The sequence below is a fragment of the Ceratina calcarata genome, unplaced genomic scaffold (assembly GCF_001652005.2).
Source record: "Ceratina calcarata isolate Rehan_Ccalc_2016 unplaced genomic scaffold, ASM165200v1 scaffold53, whole genome shotgun sequence".
NCBI lineage: Eukaryota > Metazoa > Arthropoda > Insecta > Hymenoptera > Apidae > Ceratina > Ceratina calcarata.
The window spans coordinates 311,088-336,810 of NW_017176451.1; positions in this window are offsets into that span (position 1 = coordinate 311,088).

The window sequence follows — 25,723 nt, forward strand, 5'->3', positions numbered from 1 at the left end:
GAGCTTGATAGTTGCGGGCTAAAAAAATCTCTGCAAAAATAAATTCCAATATTCCAACGCTCGACGATTGCGAATGAGGTCGGTTGCAAAGGCGATTCGTGAAAAGGACTTCGACGGAATAAAAAGTAACGAGGGTGACATTCGACGCGAAGGGTCGAAAGCATACCTTGCGCCGCTGAGAAAGTAGAATAAGACTGCGTCTGTTTGTATGACAACGAATATCCTTCGAAGAAAAGGAAAATGTCAGACCTCGTCTAGTCGAAACCTTTACGGGATGATATACGAGGTACTCTTCATTCATGTACAAGATACGCCCTCTCTCTATTCTTTTTTCGCGTCAAATTTCGCGAAAAACTCGCGTTTACCTGATGCGACGCTTCGGGGGTACGTCTCCTTTCATATTTTACAATGCTCCTACTCTGCTTAGTATTTATAAATATGAATATCATATATGTATAAGAAAAGCAAGCAACAAAAGGAGAAATATTTAGTTTGATCCCTAAGGAATTTCTATTTCAATAAATATTAGTTCTAATCATTTAAAAACTTGTACGTGATTATTTTTAATAACGCAATTCAGAATTTTTATAAAGCGTATTTAATTTAACAGTTTCGGTTTAACTTGCACGTAAATTTTTATAGAGCGTATTTAATTTAACAGTTTTGGGACTTCCGCGTAATGACTTTAGTTAAAACTACGATATTAAACGCGATCCCAATTTCCCTTTTGTCACCGACGACACGTATCGATGCAAGCTTAAAACGGAATTATTCGTAATTTCGGGATGACGGTGACACGCGTTCCCGATGGGTTCTAGGGATTTACATGAGTCATTGAAGCGAGAAATAATCGAACTTTGTAAACCTCTACGTCAAAAGCGCTCTGTCGCTTTTTTATTTTTATTTCTTTCAAAATACTTCTCACGCTTATCCGACGGCAGCTTTATTTGCATTTAAAAGAGACATACGTGCCGTACAAAATATTCATTACACGTTTTTGAATCGCGTATAAATCGATTCGTACCGTATCATTATCGATAATTTATTGTTTCTACATGTCAACTGTATTGTTGAAAATTTTACGTCTCGCGCGGGAAATTATTCTGTAAAATTTCGCGAATACGATACATTTATTTAATTCACGATCGTCGAGCGGAACGGTATTAAATAATTCAAAATTAACGAAGTTTATTACGCTCGAATCTTTTTTATAAAGTCTGAACAGTATTTTGATGAAATAAAATAGACTTTCGGATAGGTATCATCGAATATTCCATCAAATTCGATCAAATGTCGCGTAATAAAGCTCCGTTGGTTCACCTCGAATTATCTCGCTGGAAACCCGATGCAAGAAGCTTCCCCAATTGTTGTGGCTATCGTTAATCGAACGAAATGTAGGCCATCATAAAAATTCGATAGAGTGGCAGCGGTATAGTTATTGGTCAGTATTACATTCTCCGTGGGAAATACGAAGCATTGAGTGCGTGCAAAAAACGCATCTAAGAATAAGTAAGTGGTATAGTGGATTATGAGATTCAGACAAGATTTGGTCACGTTTCAAGTGTATTTTGTGTATAACTGGATAGATACTTCTGAGCAAAGTGTATCTAGCTCCTAGAGGTTTCAGGAACCGAGTATGTATTAGCGATTAACGAGGCGTCAGAAATCTGACTTTTGGGCGCGGTAGCCAGGTTCCTGAGCGGGGAAAAGCATTTGAAAGAGCAACCGCCCGCCTTTAGGTAGGACAATGGGCAATTTTCCGCGCACAGACGAGAAGTTTCGTGGCTGGTCTCGGCGACGATTAGATAGGCGCCAGGGTAATGGCGGCAGGTCCAATCTGCATTCGTAATGACGAACGTGGAAGGTGACACAGTGTCTGACCTCGACGAGGGGACATCGGCCATCTATTAACCCCTGGGGCCATACCAACACACCTTGTGACCGCCTCTCTCTCCTCTGTCACGGGGAACCGCCGCTACCATCCCCGGCCACCCCCCTTAACGACCCCCAACTACCACCATCGTTCACCATTCTCGCTGCAAGTCTGTCTTCTAAAGCCTGAATATACAGCGGTTTGCAGTCTTAGGCCATCCACTAGTCAACTGTTAATTCCAGGCTATGGTTATTTTCAATTGAACCAAATTATATTTGGGCAACATTTCAGTTCAATCGCACTTACAGATTTAATGTAAAGCTAATTAAATATGTTAAGGAGTAAATATGTCATTAGAAAACTATAAGTCAATACTTGAATGATTAAAAATAAGTAAACACGTTCAATAAAAAGCGCATTATAAAATGTATATATACCTAGAACCCAATCACGTTCGCGATTTCATTGAATTTCACAGTGAAGCACGAGCGATATTGGCTTATCATTCAAGTTGGCGTAATTCTGTCTACGTAATGGTCGACCGTAATGAGATTTTACCGATATCGTGTTTCCGTGCATCGGTCAAAAGGCAATATCAATTAATTATTATCCTTGCAATCGGGCTCGGCTTTCGGTCCCGATAAGTTTGCTGCCACGCACGAACCTTGATCCTTGATCCGCCGTACTTTGGTATTCACCGCGAATTCACAAGTTAATCCGGGCTCCTCTGCATCCGCTCCACCGTAAAGCGCGTGTAATCGTGCACGAATATCACTTACGCCCAGGCGAAACTTGCTGACTTAATGAAAGATCCGATCGACATAATATGGAATCATTAAACTCCAATAAAGTTTACGAGAAATAAACGCAAACACATTATCCCTTCGCGAAGTATTCATGACATTTACGTATTTACATAGATATAACTTTCGCTTAAGAATATTAAAATTTTACTAAGCAATAACGTGTGGACACTCACCATTCAGCTAATAGTTTTATATGGAACATATATCACAGGATACTATAATTGTACATTCCGGGAGGCGGACACGAAATTTCTGCATAATGGGACCATAATCGTGACCATGCTATCCGTTTAATGGTCCATTTACTCAAATATTGAATATTTATTTCTGTTCTGAAGAATATACGATTATAATTAAAAGAATATTCCGTAAATTTTCAATCGTGAAAGTTCCCTCAATTATATGTTAATTTAATTTACATCGATTACAACAACTCGTTAATTCTTGTCGTTTCATTAGACGTCTATAGCGCGATTACACAGCTGCGGCCGACAATACCCTGTGTTCTACATACACAGCACACCGGTTTGATTGTACCATAGCGTGAGCAATCAGATCGGGAAACAATTCATTATAGCTCGCTAATTGTCCTGCGTAATTTTATTACCGTAACTTGTAATTGTAAACCATTAGAGTAAGAACAAACTATAATAAATGGAGATTTTTCCAAATGCAACTATAATGAGACTTTATTTAATTTAACAACAAATTAGCCGTGAAATGAAAGTTTTATATATGAAATACAACCGACATTCAAATTAATTTTATGTTTCTTACGAAACCATTCTTAAATTCTGATTCCGAAGCATAGAATTCGGAGGAGCTTCACATGGATATTCGATGGAAATGTTGAACGAACATTGTCAAAGAGACGATCGTTAAAGCTGATCGTTTGGCTCTGTGCCCTCCGTCATTTGCGTTCGGTTAAAGGACCACCGGAAAGGTCTGGTGTTTCCTAATGCATTAGAAAGTATAATGCTTATGTTTTATAGATACTGGTTATGCGTAGCCGATACACGTGTGCGCAAATATATATACATGTGCGTGAGCCAATTTTGTGGTACCACAAATTTTCTTTGGAATTTCAATTAGTTCTGAGAAGATTAGTGTCTAATGCTTCTTTTACTATCAAGAACCGTTATTATATTTTGAAGTCATCGCGTTGTCAATTTTTGTAGCGCAAGCTTCTAAACTCATTTTCTGTTCACGACGGCAATTGCGCATGAAAAACTTTGATTTCGCAAAGTGACACGGCAACGTTAAAGCGAAACGCACCGAAGACGAGATCGAGCAGCCCTCATCAGGACCAGTATTGCCATGGTAGCGAAGTTACTCCTCAAATATTTACTCTAGGTGATGCTGGCACCGAGGGACCTTCTGATCCTACCGCCGCATCAGGTCCACGAAAGAAGGTGAAGGTAACGTGAAAAATATTTCGTCAATTTTTATTTTGTTATTTCCCTCTGTACTTTGTAGGTACACACCGTCGTCATTATAAATTTCGTTCATCTTTCCTAAGCAATTGTGATGTATTTATGAAACATAATACACGTGTTTTAATTTAAATCCTTCACAAGCGAAACTAATCTTTACTGTTCAAACACTGTTCCCCACCTCTTGAAATGAGTTTGTGCATTTGCATGTTTCATTCAGTAAATCTTCAATAATCTCTCGAAATTCAGAGTTTCAATGCTTTTATGGTTGGTGAACGATTAACAAATGTTTGAATAACCCTTATAGAACGCGAATTGAAAGGAAGTACGTTCAATTAGAATCAAAGGGTAAATCATGTGTATTAGGTAGGTGTATATGAAGGATCGCTTACAATTTCTCAAGTTTGTATTTTCTGGTATACCATACATAAATTATCTCCTCTCATGCTATTAATCAGAAAGAAAATAAAATAGCTCAGCGTATATGAATAAGACTCTGTAATTTTATTAGAATGTACTGAAAACTTATGTACTTATATGGAACATTGTATGATTTCGTACAGTTCATGCTTGAAATTGAATTATGGAAATAAACAAATTAGCAGTAAAATGAAATAGTGGAACTCTAAATGTAGTATTCGAAAATACATTTTCGGATTCATAATTTTTAATACATTTAAAATGATGATACTACTTAATCATTGTAAATAACATAATAAGTAATCGCGATAAGAACTACATGTACTACGTTTAAAAAAAAGCGACATTTTATATGCACCGACCTAATTGTACATCAAAATCTCACATCGGATGCATACTTCGAGTAGATTGTCAGCTTAAAGGATATCTAAATACAATACTAGTAGATGTAGATACGCACGATTATACCCGGAGGCATGTTTTATTATCCTGACATGTAACCGGAGAGCTCGTTATCAAATAAATAGCGTACTTCAAAGCAATGACGCAGTGAGCGTGGAAAAAGAAAAGAAAAAATAGTGCCTGTCGCGCGGGTTGAACGGACAGGTATCTGGACATTAAACATTCAGAGTCCGTTTCGGAGCATTCTATGAACGTCCACAACCGGAGGACTTTGAAGTGCACAAAAGGTCGCGTACCTTACTCGAACGTGGTACAGTGCACTGATTAGAGGGATCAAAGCCTATACGGCTAGACCGGTATTTAATCACCCGACCGCTGGACAACGCATCTGCTGTCAATTGAAGTCTCTGTCAAAAACTCTGCCCAACTCGTTTTTCGCGCGCTACCCGCCCCGCGCCACTCCCAATTCTTTGTCTTCGTCTCTTTTTGTCAATACTCACAGCTTTGTTAGTTCATCTGATTGCCATTATCAGATTATTTAAAAAGTTCAGAGTTACCATTGGTGACAAAGGTTTACAAAGATGAATCTATAAAATCGCATTTAACCAGCGACGGCTAATACATCAATATCGCTTTACAACAATTTTCTCTTCCATCAACCTCTTCCATCAAAGTAATATTGTTATTTTCAAGCTCGCTCGTAAACACATTACGGCAATTTGTTTCGTTACCGATCATTATCCATAAACTCGAAAATTTTAGCTTTCACATTGCGAAAAGTTCGTGACGTATCGAACTTTAAGAGCACTCTGGATCACTTTTTGAAATTACCTGTTATAATAAAATGTATTTTGAAAATTCGAGAGCTAAGAACATTCTACGAGTTTGATATTTATTTGGTTTTCTACATTTTTTAACAATTTGAGTTTCATTTGTATAATGATATAGTTGCCATTACTAAATTCGCGACGAAAGCACCGAATGGATACGCTATATTGTTGTTGCATTAAACAGAGATGCGAATTTTAGCATTCTCGATGCACGGTCATTGGCACAGCGAGGAACAATGAATTTTATGCACGGCGAAATCACTGCCAGATTCGGAACTCTATTCAGGATGAAAATGAATTCGATCGGAGGAAACTACCGTTTTTTCACGCCGACTTTTGTCTTTTTCAAGACTCTTCTGTTTTTACTTTTTTTTCAATCCGTAAAATACCTACTATTCACCGACCATTGGAGAACGCCCGTAAATTAGTTAGCGGTCTTTTCTCCAATTCGGACATTTGACGTACGTGAATTTCAATAGACAGACAAATGCTCATCTATTGTCCTTTCTTGTTGATTAACGATGAGAGGATTGCGCGTTCTTAGATTTATTAATCTATATGACTGTACATTGATTCAGTCTTGATACTAATGTCTGAACATCTTACCAGTTTGTCATATAATTAAGAACCATTATACGTTTGTAGAGGTTATTTTCCATTATTACAAATATACACAGCAATAAAAAATTCTTTTGAATTGTTCATTACACTTACCTGCCGACGATTTCCAAAATCTTGTTAGGTGCACTATTTATGAGGAAACATTAGATGATTACACGGATTGTCAAAATCGTTTCTGCTAACGTTGTAAAACACCTTTTAAAACGCGGGAGAACGTGCTTGATCGCCGAGAAAGAGCGAAACGAGACTTAAGATCCTGGTAGAAAACTTTTATTAACGGTATTGCGGTATCGCGGGTAAGAAGCGAGTAAATGGTATAACGATCGACCGATGGTTTCCTTTGTAAGCACGTCCGTACCGAAACGCGTTTAATAAAACAGAGAAGTAGCAGCATTAAAGCCACGATCGCGCATTATATTTCTAGCGATTAATTATGTTGTGGCGACACTGCCGAACCCCGTCCATCGATCTTCGTGTACGTTCGTTGCCGTTCGGTACTGTTCGGTAGCGCTCGCAGCCAACTTCGCAAGCGCCGAAAGGGCGGTGGGGCTCGTGAAGTTCCGGCTGTGGCGCTTTCGTTCATTCGTCGTTTTGCGCTCGATCCGCGCGGCTACCGGTGTTTCGTGTTTCCGCGTGCACGCGGTTCGGATTAGTATTTTTAACGCGTGTCGCGTGTTTTATTCCTGGTCGATCAACCGTTGCTGGTCTCGTCTTCGTCGTATCGATCCTCGATCGTCACGAAAGGAACGTTGTCGCCGCGCGGAGAACAAAAAGTGTAACAATCGTCGCCGGGGAAAACAGTTCGAACCTGTGAAGTGTGCTTCGAATCGAGTTCGAGGATGGTCAAATTAAATCACTCAGTGTTGGATAAATTTAGATGAATTTCACATGAACTTTAAACAATTACGTAATAGAAAAGCGTGGTCGAACGATGAAAGGTATTAAAATGTCTTTTAATCATATTTACTCGCGACCTTGTCATAGCGGAATTTCAAGTCAACTGTCAACGACCATGAACGTTCTTTTAAGTTTCACGTGATCGGAGGTGAATGTATACCTACCCACGTATGGACTCGCGTCAATCCGCGCATCTCGTCCCTTTGTTCTTCGCGTAATATGTACATCGAGTATCATAAAATATCACGGGTATCATAAAATCCTGGCAATCAAGTCTGATGCGCGTAGCATGTCGTCCGGGCATTCTTCAGTGATACGAGTCTACGTAAAGCGCTACGCATCGCTTACAATTAGTACGCTGTCGCGGCTGAAAATTAATTTTAACTAATCTTTGATTCAAACGATATTCGGGTCAATACCTGAGCGCAGTTCCGATTACAACATTCATATTGCGAATTATTTTTCATTAAGTTTGTTTCATCGTTTAATCATAATTACCCGAATTGATCGTGAAATATGAACTTGCTTCATACATGGAAGTTCATTTCACAGTACCAAGTTTACCGAATTTATTAGTTATTCTATTTATCTCACCGACTCAATGTTTCTCATTTTACACATAATTTTGTGCACCGCGTATATTTCTCAACTCTTTCTTCTCATTTCCGTTCCGCGCATAAATGTTTCACTCCGAGCGTTTCGGAATGAAAATTCTCAAGAATGAAAATTCTTTGTCCTCGAGGTGTTCCGTATAAACAATGATAATGTGATACAGATGCATATTCATAACGTCGGATGAAATATTTCAGACTTCTCTGCCGTACCTTTATTTCCTCGGCAAAGAAACCGTGTCGTCCTTGACCAACGCATGTACTTGTCTCGCGAAATCATTAGAACCCTGTTTGCTTCACGCTTGGGAATAGAACGATCTCCTTTCCATTTACAATAGAATGGGGTTCCACGGTCCGCGGGATGAAGCAATAAAAAAAGCGGCGCCGGAAAATGGGGTGCGATCGCGATAAACATCGGTGAAAAGACGTTGGAACTTGGTGATTTTACGGTTACAACCTATACATGGACGCGATTAAATCTCACAATGGGCCTATAACTCTCAATTAAACTTGCTAATCAACGTTATGGGTATCGAAATCCCATCGTGAAGAGGATAATGATAATTCAGCTTTTAATACCGTTTTCAAAATTAAAAGCAATGCCACCATTGTCAGATACAAAGAACATGACCATGACTATATTCGGAATACATAAAAGTAAAAATGTTCGCATATTTAAAAATAACAATACGTACAATCGGACTTGAGAGCTGAAATTTCGTCAGTGGTATCTGCGATAAATATCACGTATGAAAATTAATTAACAGGAACGAATTCAGGCGTGTATCGAATGGTGGCCGGTCTATTGCGTTAGTTTCACTTGCTTCCATAGAATTGGCAATTTAGTAACCTGTTTCGCAAACATTTTGACGCGAAACGTTCGACTTTAACTGCCGCGAGGATGGCGATTGATGGAGCCGCATAACTGCTGTGCTTCCGCCCGTTAAGAACATTCCGAAACGTTGCAAGAATTCGAGAATAGATGAAAATCACCATACTGATAAATTCTGAATAAAAAACAAATAAAAAATTGTAATCGAAATTGTGTCAATGCAATTATTTTTAACACTCGTATCATCCGATCCTTTCAATACAACGATAGTTCGTTGTTTTTCTTTTTTAAGTATGTTATGATAACAATTCAATGGTAGAGTTAAATTGAATGGAAAACTTGGAGAGAGCGTCATTTCATATGCATTAGCTTGAACATAGTTTCGATTACGTGATTTTTCTTTACTGTTCCTCCGTTTCGAATTTAATCTTCAAATGGTACTCGCGTATTAGAAGACGTCCTTCGTATAAGTAATCGTCTACTGGCCGTATTCATTCCTACCGAATGACGTTCTGGCTCGTCCGTATACGCCTGCGAGTGTATGTTCCTCTTTGTTGAAAGCTGTAGTTCAACTGCGCAGAGATGCCCTAACAGATAATACAATCTAAATAAACGGTCGCTACTTAATCAGCCAGAGTGTCAGTGTTATGTTGTGTAACGAAGTGTGAACACGGCGAATTTCGCAAAACCGTCAACCGTCTTTGACGAATTTTGTAGTACTACTTACTTACCAATTAGTGACTGAATTAGGACCGAATATTCGTGCCTGTGTCAAGTCGCGTCGGTGGTGATTATTGTTACGATAACGCTTATTCGAGAGTTAGTGAACTGCAGTGAAACCTTCGATGACCTTTACGGATTGAACATTCAACTGCTTCGAGGGAGGTGAGTAGCTATTTATTTTCTCAATTTTTTTTAACCATATAACTACAGTAATTAATATTATAATGTCGAATTATTATATAGCCGGAGGGTTGAAATATGAATTATTTATAACATACATTATTTATGCAGTTCACTCCGTTCGTTCAATCAAAATTTAATCGCTTCATTGTCGGAGTACATTGTTACATTTTAATATCTAATCCTTTATGTATTAATCACCGTAAGGTCAATGTGGGCTTTCTATACTCCACTTTGATCTTTTTTTCTCTTGTGTACGTGCGAACAAGGAAAAAAATGTTGAAATTTAATGTAGTAAGAACGTCACGGAAGCGTGAAATCAAGCTTTGATGATGTCGATGCGTTGTGCGTGTTTCAATCGATGTATTACAGGCGTTACAAAGCGGACTTCGAAAAGAAGTCAGTTTGACCGATGCGATGTAAAATGTATAAAAATGCAAAACTTTCTAGCGTGCTTTTTGCTGTCTTTTTTGGGGGAACAAAAAAGAATAAAAAAATTTATCGGGTTTTGACCAAATATACGTTCAGAGTCTCGTGCGCTGACTGCATTTTTGACATGCCTCCAAGACGATTTTCATTGAGATCGAATGCGTAAAATATTCATGTCCCTAGAGATGTATAAAATCCATTTTATCCAGACGCCATCGAATAGAATCTTTTTATGCATTTTTTTTCTTTCCTTTTTTTTATGTTTTTTTTTTGGAAACGTCGAACACGCGACCATTATTCACGTATCTGGTAGATACGATTTTTTGGTTTGTCAGTGCCCCTTTAATGGGGGAGAGTTCTTTAAAAACCGGGTTAATGTGACCTTAATTCGTTGCATTTCATAAGAGCGCCTCTAAATGCGTAGATTCTGAATTAAAAAAGGAATAGAGAGACATGGCTCGTGGATAATTATGCAAACCTAAATTTTCTGTTTAACGGTTTAGAATCTTTTTACTAGAAAATGATCGCTAAGAAGGCTCCCCAATTGCTCGAACTTCTGGGCAAAGCAACTCTGCCTTTTGATTAAATACGCCGCCAAATGTAATTTAGCTTTTGAATTTTCGAGTACCTCACAGTTTATTTTACACTTAGTGACAAGTTATACATATTTAGATATTGTTCTTTTAAACTGTATAGATTGTTGATCGTTGTAAATTCTTAATGCCTACATAAACCTTTGAGATTCATTTTACATTGCAAATTTAACTCGATTGAACAATCGGCCAGTTCTTGGAAACGGTAGGGGTACAACCGACTAGACTAGGGTAAGGTATATCCGTTGGACATTTTCCAGTACGCGGGTGCAGCAGCTTTCGGGTCGAAATACCGCGACGGTTGTACGGTCGGTATTACTGATATTAGCGTCGCCAGTAACTCTTTCGAAATAGTCTTGGCACGTTCCTGGATCCCCGGAACTAACACGCTCCACTTCCTACACCTTACTTGAATCGCGCTTCGGAATTGTGCGTATAGCACTTTTTACTCTCGCTACCGTTCGTCTCCCAGCAGTGATATCCTGATTATAAATTCTTCAAGGCTACAGTAAATTTGATGAACAAGGGATAATGGTACTTCATAACGAATAATTTCGCATAGCCACTTTAATGATATGAATTACGCGTATACGTAACGATGCAAATGGCTTAAACCACTTAAAGAGACGGAAAAACTCGCGAAATTCCATCAGTGTTGCGGCGCCTCTGAACACAATATCTAAGTGTCTTATTTATATTGCGTAATATGAAAAGTTACAAAGAGGCGAGAATATTTCAGTCTCACCCATTCGAGCTTGGGGGACCATTCCGTCGCCAAGCGTACACGTGAGATATGGAAAAGAAGCAGGCGCGCTATAAAGATGCAACCCTGTATTCATTTTCATGTTCCATTTCCTGATGCTCACCACGTAAGATGCTTTCGAGGGCCATTCAAAGTTTCTGAACATTGTACGCTTCTCGTCACACCTCTTTACGATGAAAATAATCGAATTCGATACTCTCCTCCAGTTGATGCAATTTCGTTCTTTAAAAGGCACTGCGCAATTCTCCCGGCTAAAAGTATCTACGAACGAACGAACGTGAATTCGTCAGAAAAATGTTTCGCGTCAGTTTCTGATGTCTTTGAAAAGATGCAGAAATGTAATAGAGAATTTGTGAAATTCGTTTTGTTAGATTTAAATAAGCATGAAACATATGAAATTAGTACTTTTAATAGCACAGTGAGACAGTCCTATTCATACACACATACATTAATATGCACGTGCAATACATATATGTATGTATCCAGCAGCACTACTTTCATATGTATCTCGCAGAATCTTAAAAATGCGTTCATCAGAGCGGAGTTGTGGCACAAACATGGCAATAAAAGAAAACATGCCTTTTACTTTGGCGCGAGTGCGGAAACTATGTGGTAATAGCCGTTTCGTGGGTTTTAAGCGGACACGGAGGGACGGATCCCATCTTGATTTAATTTCGTTCACTGTGTCGTGTGTCTTCTTTCCCGTTTGTCGGAACCTTTTACGTAGGGGAGAGAAAGGATCATGAAATTTTCGAGTGACGCCAGGCCAATTTTCGGAAGGATCCACCGAGTGGACGACAAACACGCGCTTTTGAATTTCCCTGCCAGCTGCCATTCTACGAAGAATAGTGCCGTTAAGCACCAGCGTGTACCCGAGTGCTTCGCTGTGCAGATTCGAGCTTTTCGAATATAGATACAGCACGGGGCTCAGTGACAACAAGCCTCGAGTTGTTTACCTGTCTCGACTTCTGATCCCTGTACGAGCTTCCCGCAATTTTTTCACCACTTGCCCATTGCGTTCACTTGTTTTCGTTTATCCAATAAATTAGATTCGTCTTTTGTCGATCTCAAATATCAAGATTAAACGGAAATGAAATATAAGACGATTTCGTTGAAATCATAAAAATTATAAGAGGTACGACTCTCTTATATTCTCCAATGTTTCGAGAAAATCGAGTTTGAACGGTTTCAGCCGGAAGTTAGCTAAGTATACACGTACTCGACAAACTATTAAATTTGATTTCAGCGAAACGAAGTCACCTACGAATAAACTTTATTATTTGAGCAATAACTTCGTATTTTCGGCCAAGTTTACGCCAGAGGTCGGCTACTTTCCGGTTCACGATTATGGGAACACTTTATATAAATAAGAAAACAACGTTGAGCCTCGACGACGAGGGTGCACAAGTTTCGATGGTAATACGCGTTTGGAAATAAAACAAACCGGAGCGAATTTTCCGAAAAGTTTTCGTCGCACGCATACGCACGAGCACAGGGAAAACTCTGATGACGGTGATAAATGTTAGGGCTGGACGAGTTTAAGAAAAACCCAGAGAGAGAGAGAGAGGGACAGAGGGGAAGTGAGAAAGACAAGGGGATATCAGGTTGACACGGGAGAAAAGATTTTAATGTAAAATGCCAAGCGTTCCAAGCCCTCGATTCCAAAGCTTCGCCCGGGTTTTGACAGGCGAAGGCGCTTTTCTCGTGTTAGTCGGATCAAGTTTCTTTTAACGGCGGATGATGTCGTGTGTCTTCAATTCTTGGTACCCAGGCTTTCATCGCCTCGGCTTAAACTCGATCTCTACCGTAATTAACGGATTATCGGTCGATGTTTTCGTATTTTCATGGAAATTCGCGTCTATCATATTGACTTCGGATGATTATTATGTCAACCGTGGCGTTTTTGGACCCTTCACGTTAAACGATTTATGGTAGCATGTTACTGTAATCTTTAGATAGAACTAAACGGAGAATCGAATACTAATTAATGATAACAGGCATGCTTTAGTAGTATCGGACTAATCATTAGATCGACAGTAAGTACTTACGTAGCAGGCTAGCTCTTACTGTTTAAACTACATCGGATTCTGTCCATGACAATGATTACTTGAGAATAGTAGTTACGCGCAGAGCCGTACAAATATCAGAGTTTCTATGGCTGACCTGCATCTGTTCATACTACTGCAAGCGGTAGTAGTAGGTAATCACCGAGATTGAGGGCATTATAGGTATTAAAGTTTGACAGAGTATAGGTAAATGGGCCAATGCAAACATTTAAAAAGGATATTAATATTGTCTACCATATTAAAACAGAATAATATACATAAAAATTGTAATTTTTCGTATTTATTGTCTTAAAGGCGTGATTAGCATTATTATAGAACTATGTGTTACCTTGTGCCGTATGCGTTTCTCACGTTTATTACATTGTTCTATAGTGACGTAGCTCGGTCCTTGAAAAATGATCCGCAATAAAACGTGCAGTAAACGGTGCAGTAAATACGATAACGCATTTTATACGAGTTAACCTTTACAGCTTCCGCATGGAGCGTTTTAATCAAACGCCGCTCGTAAAATTTCTTAGATCTTAAAAACCTGAAACTGTATACACGTCTCCGTGATCGTCGCCGAGCGCCTCGAACGTCGAAAGGGTTAATCTTCTTTTCCGCTCGATCAGTGAATCATTACTCTTAATTTCGATTGAGGAGAGACGGCCCGCCCTCGCCCGCGTTCTATCTCGCTTTTCCGTTCGTGATCTCGTTTTCTCCGTCTTCGTTCATCGTCATTAACCCCCCGATAGCAATCGGTGTTTCCTAATCCTTGATACTCGTTCACGATCTATCCTCGTATCTCGTCTTGGCCTCCGGATCGATCCTCTTTACTTTCCATTCGTCCCGCCTTCGCGCTTCCCTCCGCACCTCGCCTCTGCTTCGTTTCACCGGACACGATCTCGAACCGATTCTTACCGGCGAGGTTTCCGTTTGACTTCTGCTATCTTCATCCCGCCCTGAGCCGCCCTTAGGCACTCGGCCATTCTGAATTACCAATGAACATTCCGATCACGTTGTCTCGCGCGTGCTTCTCGCGCTGAATAGCTGACCGAACCCCGTTCAGAGGGACAAAGAAAACCGGGTCAAATAAAGAAAAAAGAATTGAACGCAGAAACAAAAAGTGCACAGTCGCATGGACGCGCGGGAGTTAATTCGATTTCGCACGGTCTCGTGTAGCCGCTTTTTAATCGAAACTTTTTTTGTTCACTGTGGCACGCGCGCGGACGTGTTTCGCCTTTTTTGACGTTTTCTCTTCGACTGGGCTTTCGTACAATTCGAAGAAAAGAGATCCTCGCATCTATACGTCCAAAGATCTCTTTCGTTTAACTCTTAACGTGATAAATTGGTCGCTGCACGTCTAAAAGCTTCGGAGATATAAGGAATCGTAGCTGTCGAAATGTTCTTTGATCGGACGAACAGGCGCGAAATTGTACGTGCGAAAAGCGTAAGCCGAGAAATGTCAACGCCACGTAGGACGTGCAAGCGTTCGATGGAAAGAGCGCCGAGAGCCCGAGGGAGGGGAACGAAGCGTTCGCGGGAAGGGAAAAGAGCGAGCGATAGCGGTGGCGATGCTGGTGGTGGTGGGTACTTCCCATAGAACTGCGATGAAAGCCAAGAGGTTAAGCATCTTACGGGATCCACACACAGAATATAGCGGGGGTGGTTCTCGGGTCGTGGGAAAAGTGGCTTTTATGCCGACGTGTCCCGCGTGCGAGTCCCGCTGAAAATGTGCCATTGATTTTTATCGCTGAAAAATAGGCTCTCGCGATCGGTTATGGCGAGAGGAAAGGAATATGGTAACAGGTAAGCAGGTGTTCGCCGGTGTGGGGTAGAAATTGAGGGAATACCGTCGAAAGGGAGAACTTTCGCCGCGCTCCCCTCGTATCTTCCTCCTCCTCGCGGATATGCGCCCAGGGGTAGCGTACAAAACGTCGGACGAATTTTTAGCAGTTTCGATTTCCGATGAAAAATGAATTTTTAATGGAGAACTTCAGCGTTTTCAGAGGACGAACGCTGTGCACCTGCTGCACCTGCTACGCCATGTCCTCCCTTATAACCGCTGTGTTGTTTAAAAGTATATCTCGCGTGTCCACGATTTATCTAAATCCAAGCGAAACGCGTCCCCGAATCAGTTTTAAATTTAGTTTTAATATTGGTTCCTATGGTATCACCACTAACAGATTTTCTGCGATGAAATATTTTATTTCCCACGAAACGCGATGACGCGTGCACGGATTCTGTCTTCTGCGATTGAACGTAATCGTCGCGGCTCGGAGAGTCGACGTTTGTTCTCTGGCCAGAGCAGGGACAGGGTTGCGGCGAATTTTCCGCAAATTTGCCAGGAAATACTCTTTCCAGTCGACAAAGGAGCTTGGTCGGCTGACCGGTCGAGCAGGATGCCTGGACTTCAATTAAATTCCAGAAAGTTCTCAAGTCCACCCCTCGGTGGCCACGACGCGGTCGCGGAACGCCGTCCAGACGGGAAATTTAATTAAAAAAGTGCAAACACGCAATTTTTTTCAAAGCTTCCGCGAATAATTGCCCCGCGATGTTAAAGCCAAGAGCGTGGAACCCAAAGCCTGTTTGTTCTCCATTCGAATGATACATTCTTGAAATTGACATGCAGAATCATTTCTTTTCCCCTTTATATTCTCTTCATTCTTAAGCCTTTATGCTTTACGATAATCAAATTAACCAATACGATTATGATTAATATTTCACAAGAACATTTGATACCAATGAATGTACTAATACACAATTTGAAATTTTTGATGTCAGGATTTTATGTTCCTATTTGCAACACATTGATCTTAAAATTTCTTTTTATGGAAACTAAAGATTATGAGATGTAGATAGTAGTACGGGTTGTAAATTCGGTTGCGTAACTGCGACGCGGCGGTCTGAAAGCTGTCCAAGAAGCGCGCGTCCGCGGATCGTTAAACGCCGGCGAGGCGTGGCAATAGAATGCAACTGTACGTATTGTGAAAAAGAAAAAAATCGGTCGCAACCGATAACGACTTTACGGGGAGTTAGATAGATGAAACGGACGGAACCGAACGGGACGTTTCCATCAGCGAATTTCAAGCGGAAATGCGTTCGTTGGAGCGCTCCGCGTATTCAATTCAGTCGGAAGCACGGGAATATTTTTCTTAACGTTCCCTCGTAACGTCGATGAAACGGAAAGTTTGAAAGCACGAAAGGGAGGGGATCGATGAATGCTTCCTCCTTTAAAAACGTGAGATATTCGCGAGCGATATTTCGACCAAATTGCAGGGCTCTCCGCACTCCGAGTCCCGCGGGCGCTCTGAAAAGTTTTATTTATTTATCCGCGCCGCGCGGCGACGCGGCTCGTCCTCGAGGAATATTATTAAAGCTGCCCCGGCCGGCATCAGCTCCTGTTTGACTTGGAATGGCTGCCACGGCGCGGTACGAAACTTTATTTGTATGCCGGTCGCGATTTCAACCGCGACGCGATACGCCGAACGAGTGCGAAACAAGCTTTATACGAATTGACAACTGGGTTAGATACACCGGAGCCCTGGTAACGAGCCGTCGTAAATGCGCGTGCAACGGAGGCAGCATACGTGCGCGCTCGCCTAAACTGCGGTTTATATAGGCCACGCGCGCGATTCCGCTTGATACCCTGCCGATATTGTCCCCCTGTTGAATTGAAGTAATTGTCTTCGCACGAGAATTGCCGCCGATTCGTTAGAAGTAATTGTCCGTGCCGTTCCCCGCGTCTCTACTAATTAGTCACAAGACCGTTTTTATACTGGTAATTACCGTCCCTGGAAAATCTTTTCACTGGAGCGGAGGCATTCCAAAGTCTGGACGATGAAAGATATTTAATTTATATTCATGCAATTTCGTAGCCAGTGTTGTATATGGCAACTCAGAATAATTTGCAATAAATTAATAGCATTAGGTTAAGTGTAGCACACATTAAATTTTGAGAGTACATGAGGATTTATAAATCTCTTAAAATAATTCAAAAGGTACTTTAGAAAATGAGCTTACCGCGTCGCTTAAATGTAAACCACGCGAACGATACACACTTTACGTTGTTAATTACGTCATAGTTTGGAGAGACGTTAAACGCACAATAATAAAGTGTTGTAGAATGATTACCGGATTTTCTACGAGTTAATTTAGATTTAAGTGCGATAATTGTTGTTTAGTAATTAGCGTCCCCTGTTGTAACAGCACGTCGTAAGTTTTAAGTGTTTAAGACTTTACTGTTTTAACGGATGATCAACTTTACGGGCAAATTCACGAGCCTCTGATGATTTGCAGTAAAAGCAAGTTACATCGCGCGTGACGTTTTACCGTCAGTATCGTGCGCGAGACAGAGTAGCGTTAAATCTTGTTATCGAAACACAATTACCTTAGAAATTTGGGTTTCGCAATTTGGCGCTCTGTGAATTATCTTGCAAATAGTGCTCTCAACATTTAGGATCTGTGAATTATAAAAGACGATTATATGGATAAATTGACAATACTTTGAATAATTTTATTACATGATCGAGCCAAGTCGTTTATCTTTATTTTTACATAATATTTGTTTGGGTTTGCTTAAACTGTTGTATTATTTTATGTAAATCTAGTGTCCGTTTATTATTCGTAGTCTTCGATAACAGAGCATCGATAAAGCAAGTATTTGGCTAGTTTGGAGTTTGGTTTTAGGATATGGATGCGCGTCGTTATTAAATTCTTCGCGGAAAAGTTGTAACATTTAACTATTCCTAAGTTTCCTAAGGCGGAAGATTGAAAGTTTCGCGGCCAAGCTAATAGCTTTCCGTCACGCCGTACCGGAGTCGGAACACAGTTTTTGAACGTCGTTTCTCGTCGTTGGGGAATTGCATCTCGCGCTATCAACTATGCGAATTTACTCACGCCTAAAGTAATAACGAGGTGTGACAGCGCAATGGCACGTTGGCAGCACCCTCGTGTTGGGAAATATTTCGAGACCGCAAGTTTCTCGGTGTTCGACGCGTAATTTTAAGTGACATAGTATTTATCGATACGTCGAACCGCGTAGAACAACGCCCGGTCGGTTATTGACATTCGTATGATTTCCTATTAAACACTGTTATTTTTTGTACCATCGATAATGAATGAGATTGCTTCTCACGTACCTAACAGCTTTCAGTTTGATTCAAGTAAAATCTTTCTTTATCTTCTATATTTTTAATAATTTTTTAACTAATGCAACTTTAATAGTTTTTATTTCGTAATTTGGTTACAAATGTCGACTGTAGTATTGTTTGGTAATGAATGCAAAAATAAATACTTCTCACTATTTTGTGATACAGTAAATAGAGTAATGCTGTTTCCGAAATGTCGATTAAACTGGCTGGGTAAAGTGTTTCGCAACTACTAAAAGCGTCCTGCGTAATCAATGGGTACAATAAACCCGCGATTTTATTCTCTAGTTGTTGAAATCATTAGGTACGAGTAATAACACAAAGTGATTAAACTAGGCATGGCGTTTGTAGCGAGCTACAGTTTTATGAAAATTACACACTACCAAACAGGCGGGATTAAACAATGAGCACTGATTTCACCATCTCTGCAGTCGTTAATGGCTCTGTGTATTGCGGCTAACAGAGAGAATTAATTATTCAGAAAGTATAACGAGATTACTCTAATTTTTTCACATTATTAATAAATTTTTACATCCCGTATAAGAATTATTCCTTTTTCGTGTGTTAATATGTTTTAATACGTATTAAGTTGGTGCATATGAATATTTCATTTTTTCAAACTTAACAAATGTTCCTGCAAAATACTCCAATTTGGCTTTATATACGTACCAAGTTAATACTTTATCTATTGCAAAGCTTGTCGAGAATAAAATTTGCACTTTGTCAGGTTGCAACGTAACGCTGATAGTAGGAGAAATGATGTCTCTAATTTACGCTTGTTCGCCGGAACTTGTCAACAGTCGTTAACGATTCCGTGACACAAACGTTACAAAGACACGCGTGCTGAAGCTCGGTCAGGAAGCGGCGCGTTGTAAATTTCGGCCTCGTATAGCAATCCGATGTAGGTACTGTTGACTACTTCCTGAGTCGTGGAACAACCGTGCTCGTAAACCACTGCATTTGCGAGACATTCTACACCGTCAGCGTATTTAATTTTTGCACCTTCTTCAAAGTAAAGAATTAATATTTGAAAAAAGTTGCAACTTAAGACGTAATATTGTCTGTAGTTAATAATAGTATGGTGGATTTATGTATTGAAAGATTTATTCGTTGAATTGCAAAACAATGAAGAATAAATTGCAGTGTCACCGTGGTGGAACATAAAAAATATGGACAATCTCTGTTGCGGAAATAACGACCAATAAAATTTATTGATTGATGAGTCGATTAGGTAAACTGTCACGATAACAAATGCGCCTACATAATCATGTGCTTGCATAATGCATGTGTATGTGTAGTCTGTAAATGTAAAAATATTTTATTCGAAAATTATTATTCGTTAAATGATATCTATTCCTGATATTTATTAATAATGCATTAAAACATACAAAAATGAGTTTCAAGTGAAAAAATTCTATGAATTTCATCCCAACTCGGTATGATATATAATTGTTCTCAATTCATTAGTTTTAATCGAGGTAATAATTATTCTCTTAAAATCGCAAAAAATTACGAGCTCTAGGGACTTTGGAATACTCTTTTGTACAGAAACGCGGATGTTAACATCGTTCCATGGACTCCCGCGACTTTATTACGTTCCGACCGCAATTTTAGAGAATCCTTTAAAGCACGATATGCGCCGGTTATATTCTCGTTGCACCGCCGCCGCGCGCATTGAAATTTTACCTGTACGCAACTCGGGTTTCTGGTTACGTAGAAATGCACTCTTCAAATAAGGTTAAGGGTTCATAGCTCTAATGTTATCCGAAGAGGAGACGAAAAGTAGAGAGAGAACAACGAAGTGAATAATCTTCCATATTTGCGATTATCATTTAAATCCCGTTCAATTATTCGCCGACGAGAGTTGGATTTTCCTTGCTTGCTAAACTTCATTTTTAGTTTTCACAAACTAGAATTCCACTTTTTTGAAGATTATTCCTGATTAAATTTGTACTAGTTTTAAGTTTCTAACATTCTGTCGAATATTTATGAAGTTTACGGATTGTGCTTACAACTAGTTACTCATGACTTTTAATGACGAAAGAATACTTCACTGAACATCGATTTTAAAGTGAATATAGTTTTAAAGAGAACTAGAATGAATGGTTTAATATTTGAAAAGAATGGTAGAACAAATTCTGCCGTCTTTCAGTAAATTTCTTGATTCATTATTTCGCAAAATTTGAACGGACATTTCCACCGGTAAATTTTCGCATACCAAGTGCACCGTTCCGTTTATAGGTAGCATTTTCTGCAAACAGCGTTGAAAAATAGCGAGGCGAGTCAAGGTCGAAAGTCGAGTCGGCTGTTTCCTCTTTTATTCCGAGCTAACTTCCGAAGAAAAATCTCTTCCCCTCTACCTTTTCATTTTTCCTCTTTTTCCCTTTGCCCTCGTACTATGTACACTCGGCACAATTTTTCCGTTCCACGTTTCAGTGGTTCTCAACCCTTCGTTAGTGCCGTAGCTGGTTTCTGCAAGTTCAACCAGCCGCACGAAATTCATCCCGTGTTTCGTGCCGTTTCAGGAAGAAACGGTGAATCGTTAACATTTCTCGACGCATGCAGGTCAGTATACCTTCCTACTCCGCCAGCTCCCGTCCTTGTTCCAACCGTGCGCTGGAAAAAGAAACTAGCACGAAATACAGTCATTGAATTAGCCGGTCTTTCGTTATTAGATTACCTACACATACATACTTCCAAGTTGCTACCGGACGGAAACGAGAACGTTTCGATTTGCCAACGAGCGCAATTGAAACGAGTGGTTGTTTCGAATCGTGCCTATATATATATACGATGATTGATACTACCGATCAATTTGCTATTGTTATTACGGATTAAAAGTTTCCAAATGGTATATATAATGTCCCCGATCATAAATCTTAAGTCACTTTCAAATCCTTATTACTTATTAATAAATTGACAATTATTTCATTCGTAGATTATCTTAATTGAAAGAGTATAGTAAAAAATATTAAAAAGCCATATAGTTTCAATAATGAATAATTTCAATGAAAAATAAGTACTCGTTTAACACGTCCATTTATAAAAATAATTGAGGAACCATTTTTATAAGTACATAGCCCACTGATTAGAATATCCGAGCTCTTATAAATATTTATCCGTAACAATAAAATAAAAAAAATATAAACCAGAATTTTAATCATGATTATGTGTATAGATACTGCTAATAAGTGATGTCTCATATTTCTTTGTTTATTCAAATAGCACATTTAACTTGTTTATTCATAATTTTACATCTCGTTTGGTTATACATTTTACAACTTGCCCTAATATTCATGAACGGGGGTATACATATGTACATCTAACATAGAAGTTTTATTGTTTTTACTGGCAGTTAAAAATTCCTAATGACGCGACGACGAACGAAATTTAGATTTCTGCAGATTCCTGTTCGAGACCCCGATTTCCTACCAATAGGAATATAGAATGGCAAACGCATGCCATATGTAAATGTTGCCCGGGCCAGGGTAATCGAAAATTTGCAAGCTGTGTGCTTGGAAACCATGCCTGTTAGAGAAAGCCGAAATCTACGAGAGCCAATCGGAGACTGCTGTCTGTACGTACACGTATGGGGTACTGTATAGTATACGAGCAATGTTCTAGAAATGAATGACAAATCCGTTTGCATAAATTGTTAAAGATATAAATGATTGTGTTTAGAATTTTCTTTATAATCAGAAAGCCATCATATAATTGCAGGACATAAATATTGTATCAAAAACCAAGTTACTATCACTCGATCTTATTTACGTATTACTTGATACATATATGTATATTTGCTTTCGTTCGCAACGAAATATTTACTTTACCATGGAAAACATTTGCACATTTTGTCGGTTTTTGAATGAAGAAACATTGCGCGAAACTGAAATAACGTCAGAAATGTACGAACACTATTTTTCATTGACTGTACGTGCGTATGTCGTTTACATGCGAAAGACAATGACCCCTTGATTGCTCGCCTCGAGCCGTATTCCCTTTTCACCGTTAATGTATATCGTTGCGGGTCCACAGCGACGGAGATGCGGTGCCTACCGGTTTGGAACGGCAAATGTATGCCATATGTAAATGTTATCCGAGGCGTGGGGTAGGGTAACCTGGAATTTGCTCGTAGTGGGTCGGAGACAAGCGTAGTGTCGGGGTAAGCTTAGGTTTATGGGACGATTGATACTACATACTGCGCATCCTACGCATGGTTACACAATGGCCAACTGTCACTGATGGTGATAGATGCGGATAGTCGGAGATCACGAATCTTCAATTGTTCGTTCAAAACTTTTTACTGTTCTTTATTCCATCAAAGTTTTTTGTAGTACATATTTGAAGAAATTGCAGTACTGGCAACTTCGTGAAAAACTTACTTTCCCTTCATCAGGGCTCGTTCAGTAGCTCCGTAAAACTTGAAGAAATTTTAATGTTCGGAACAAACAATGTTTTAAATCATGGCAACGGCGCCGAGTTGGATGGAGTGTAATGTTATTCTTAAGTCTTGTTCGTTTCATTGTATTATCCTGCTTCTATATTTGTCACAAGCCGTTGATTACATGTATTCCTGCTCTCTGTTCATATTTGAACAACACATAATATACAATGATTAATTTGATCTAGAGACCAAACTTGACTGTCATTAGCACACGCTTGTTCGACTGACCATTCAGGAATGTTATCACTTAGATTACCGCGACTAGTGGAATTAGTGGAGGCAGTTAAAAGTTGGAGAGCCGTAAAATATGTTTGAGGCTTGCATGCAATGTGAATTATTCTTACCCAATTGGTGAAGATTCGGAATGCTTTCTTGACAGTTCCATCGTTAAGATAACGCGGTTTAATTGCCTCGTTCACGGTTAGGTTCGTTTCACGAAGTACCAGGGAAGGTTTGGAATTGAAGGCGACGAACGTGAACGCTAACGAGCTTCGCGGATCGGCTCGCACGTGAATTTCAGTTTGTGTTCCAACGTGCATTTAACAACCAGGGAATCTTGCTTTTCAAATTTACGTTGCACTGGGAACTTTTGCCTTTCCGATAATTGCGTTCCGCCCACGCCGCAGATTTTACTTTAATGAAGCTGTTCGTTCGAGTGTTGCTGCGGAGTATTGTAAATTGGTCGAACACTTTATACCCATTCAATTCGAATAATTATACCCAACAGATACGTGGCCTTCATCTTTTTAATACCTTTTTAGTTCTTCTTCATTACAATTATTTCTTAGACACTTTGAGCTTCTATATTGTTAACAGAGATTTTTGTTGCGACGAGCACAATTATGTATCATTTCTTATCTAATTCACAATCAGTAGCATTTAAGGATTTCCCGTAGATAGTAATTTTTTCGCTCTAACAATTTCACCAATTATTTTCAAAATGTGGTCACAAGTTGCAATTGTGCTTTCGTGTATACGTAGAACCGGCGCATAGACCAGCCGCGAACTTGCTAAACAGACTGCGGCGAGTAGCCTTCCTTCCCTTTCTTTCCTCTCCTTATTTGCATTTGAAATCGGGACCAAAAGACGACGCCGCCTCCAAACACTCGTTTCCTTGTAGAAGCGTCACAAAAAAAGAGGAGTCCGAAGAACACTTAGTGCGGTCCGAGAACGAGAAGAATGGACGCTGGGGTGCGAAGGGAAACGAATAAGTTTCGGCCGTTTGCCTCGGCGCGCGTTTCCGCGTTGGAAACTCGTTTCTGCAAGAGCCTGTTGAAGAAAAGTAGGGGAAACCTGGTTCCTTGTATTGTTTTGTGCGGGAATGAACGTGAGCTTGATGGAATACAAAATAGATACGTGACCCTCGAAGAAGATGAATGGCGAAGAGGTGGTAAGAAGGAACGGTCTCAGATCTAAGAATACTGAATAGAAGAGGGAAATAAATTGGGGCAAGAATGTGTCACGATGACGATCATATCTTTTTGCATACCGTTGGTGACGATGAAAGCTGTCGACAGGAGATCGCGAGTGTCGTACATAGATGGACGGGAATGTAATCTCGCGGGTAGAAGGAAATGAAATTTTAATGGGACATAGGTGATACGTGACGGAAATAGTTAAGAGATTTTTTACAGCTTTATTTCGGCCGTTCAGAAATATCACGCTTTGGTAAAAAGATGAAATTCGAGCGCTTGGAATTAAATATGATTCAACCGTAATGAATATCAGAATAAAACTCGAAAGATGTTTCTACTTCTCCGTCTATAGATAATTGAAGACATGAAATACAAGTAAAAAATAAAACAGATAAAGTAAACCGACACATTTAAAATAGAATCTACGGAAAAATCGATAATGCCACAATTGTGGATTTTCACCTCTACGCTTTGAGAAGACAAACATTTATCTCCCAAGTGTTTTTCTGGAGCTGAAAAATCGTGAGATCGATCGACTGGAGAAAAACCGGATGTCGCTGGCGAACGAAAACCGAAGCAAACGAAACCAATAAGCAGTTGGTGAAATAGAAAAACGCGAGAGACAGAGAATCGCAAAGAACCCCGCGCTCGATCTTAAAACTGAATGGGACGCTGATGAAAATCGTCAGAAGCGAACCGATTTCACGGGGGGCGGTGCGACGAGGGGAAGCGGATAAGATGTGGCAAAGGGTGGAAAAGATTTGGCAACAGAGGCGCGGATAAATAAAAGCGAGGACGAGAAAAAGGACGGGGCGTCGAGGACCGCGCCGTGCCAGGCTATGCACAGCTACGTGTCGGGAAAGAAGATGAAGAGAGTCTCGATTCTTCGGGAGCTTCGTATCTGTTGTACGAACTACCGGAGGGTCTAATGGCGCGAACTTCCGGTCGCCTTCACTCCCCGGTCTCTCGTGTTTTATCGTTCGCCGCTGTGCTGGTTTTGGTGGCAATTTTTGAGGCATCCCTTTGGCGCGCTTTGCGTGCGATTCTCGCTTGTTTCTGGGGCTGTTATTCTTTGTCGTCGTGCCCACCGACTTTGCTTTGCTGGTTGGTTTTCCAAGGAGAGGAATGAAATCGTAAAATGATCGAAAGGAAATGACACGACTAGCCAAGCAATTGGAATATTATTATGGCTTTCAAGTAGTTTTATAAGACTTCCACTTCGGTGAGCAAAAGGAACAGGTTCTAAATTTTGTTCA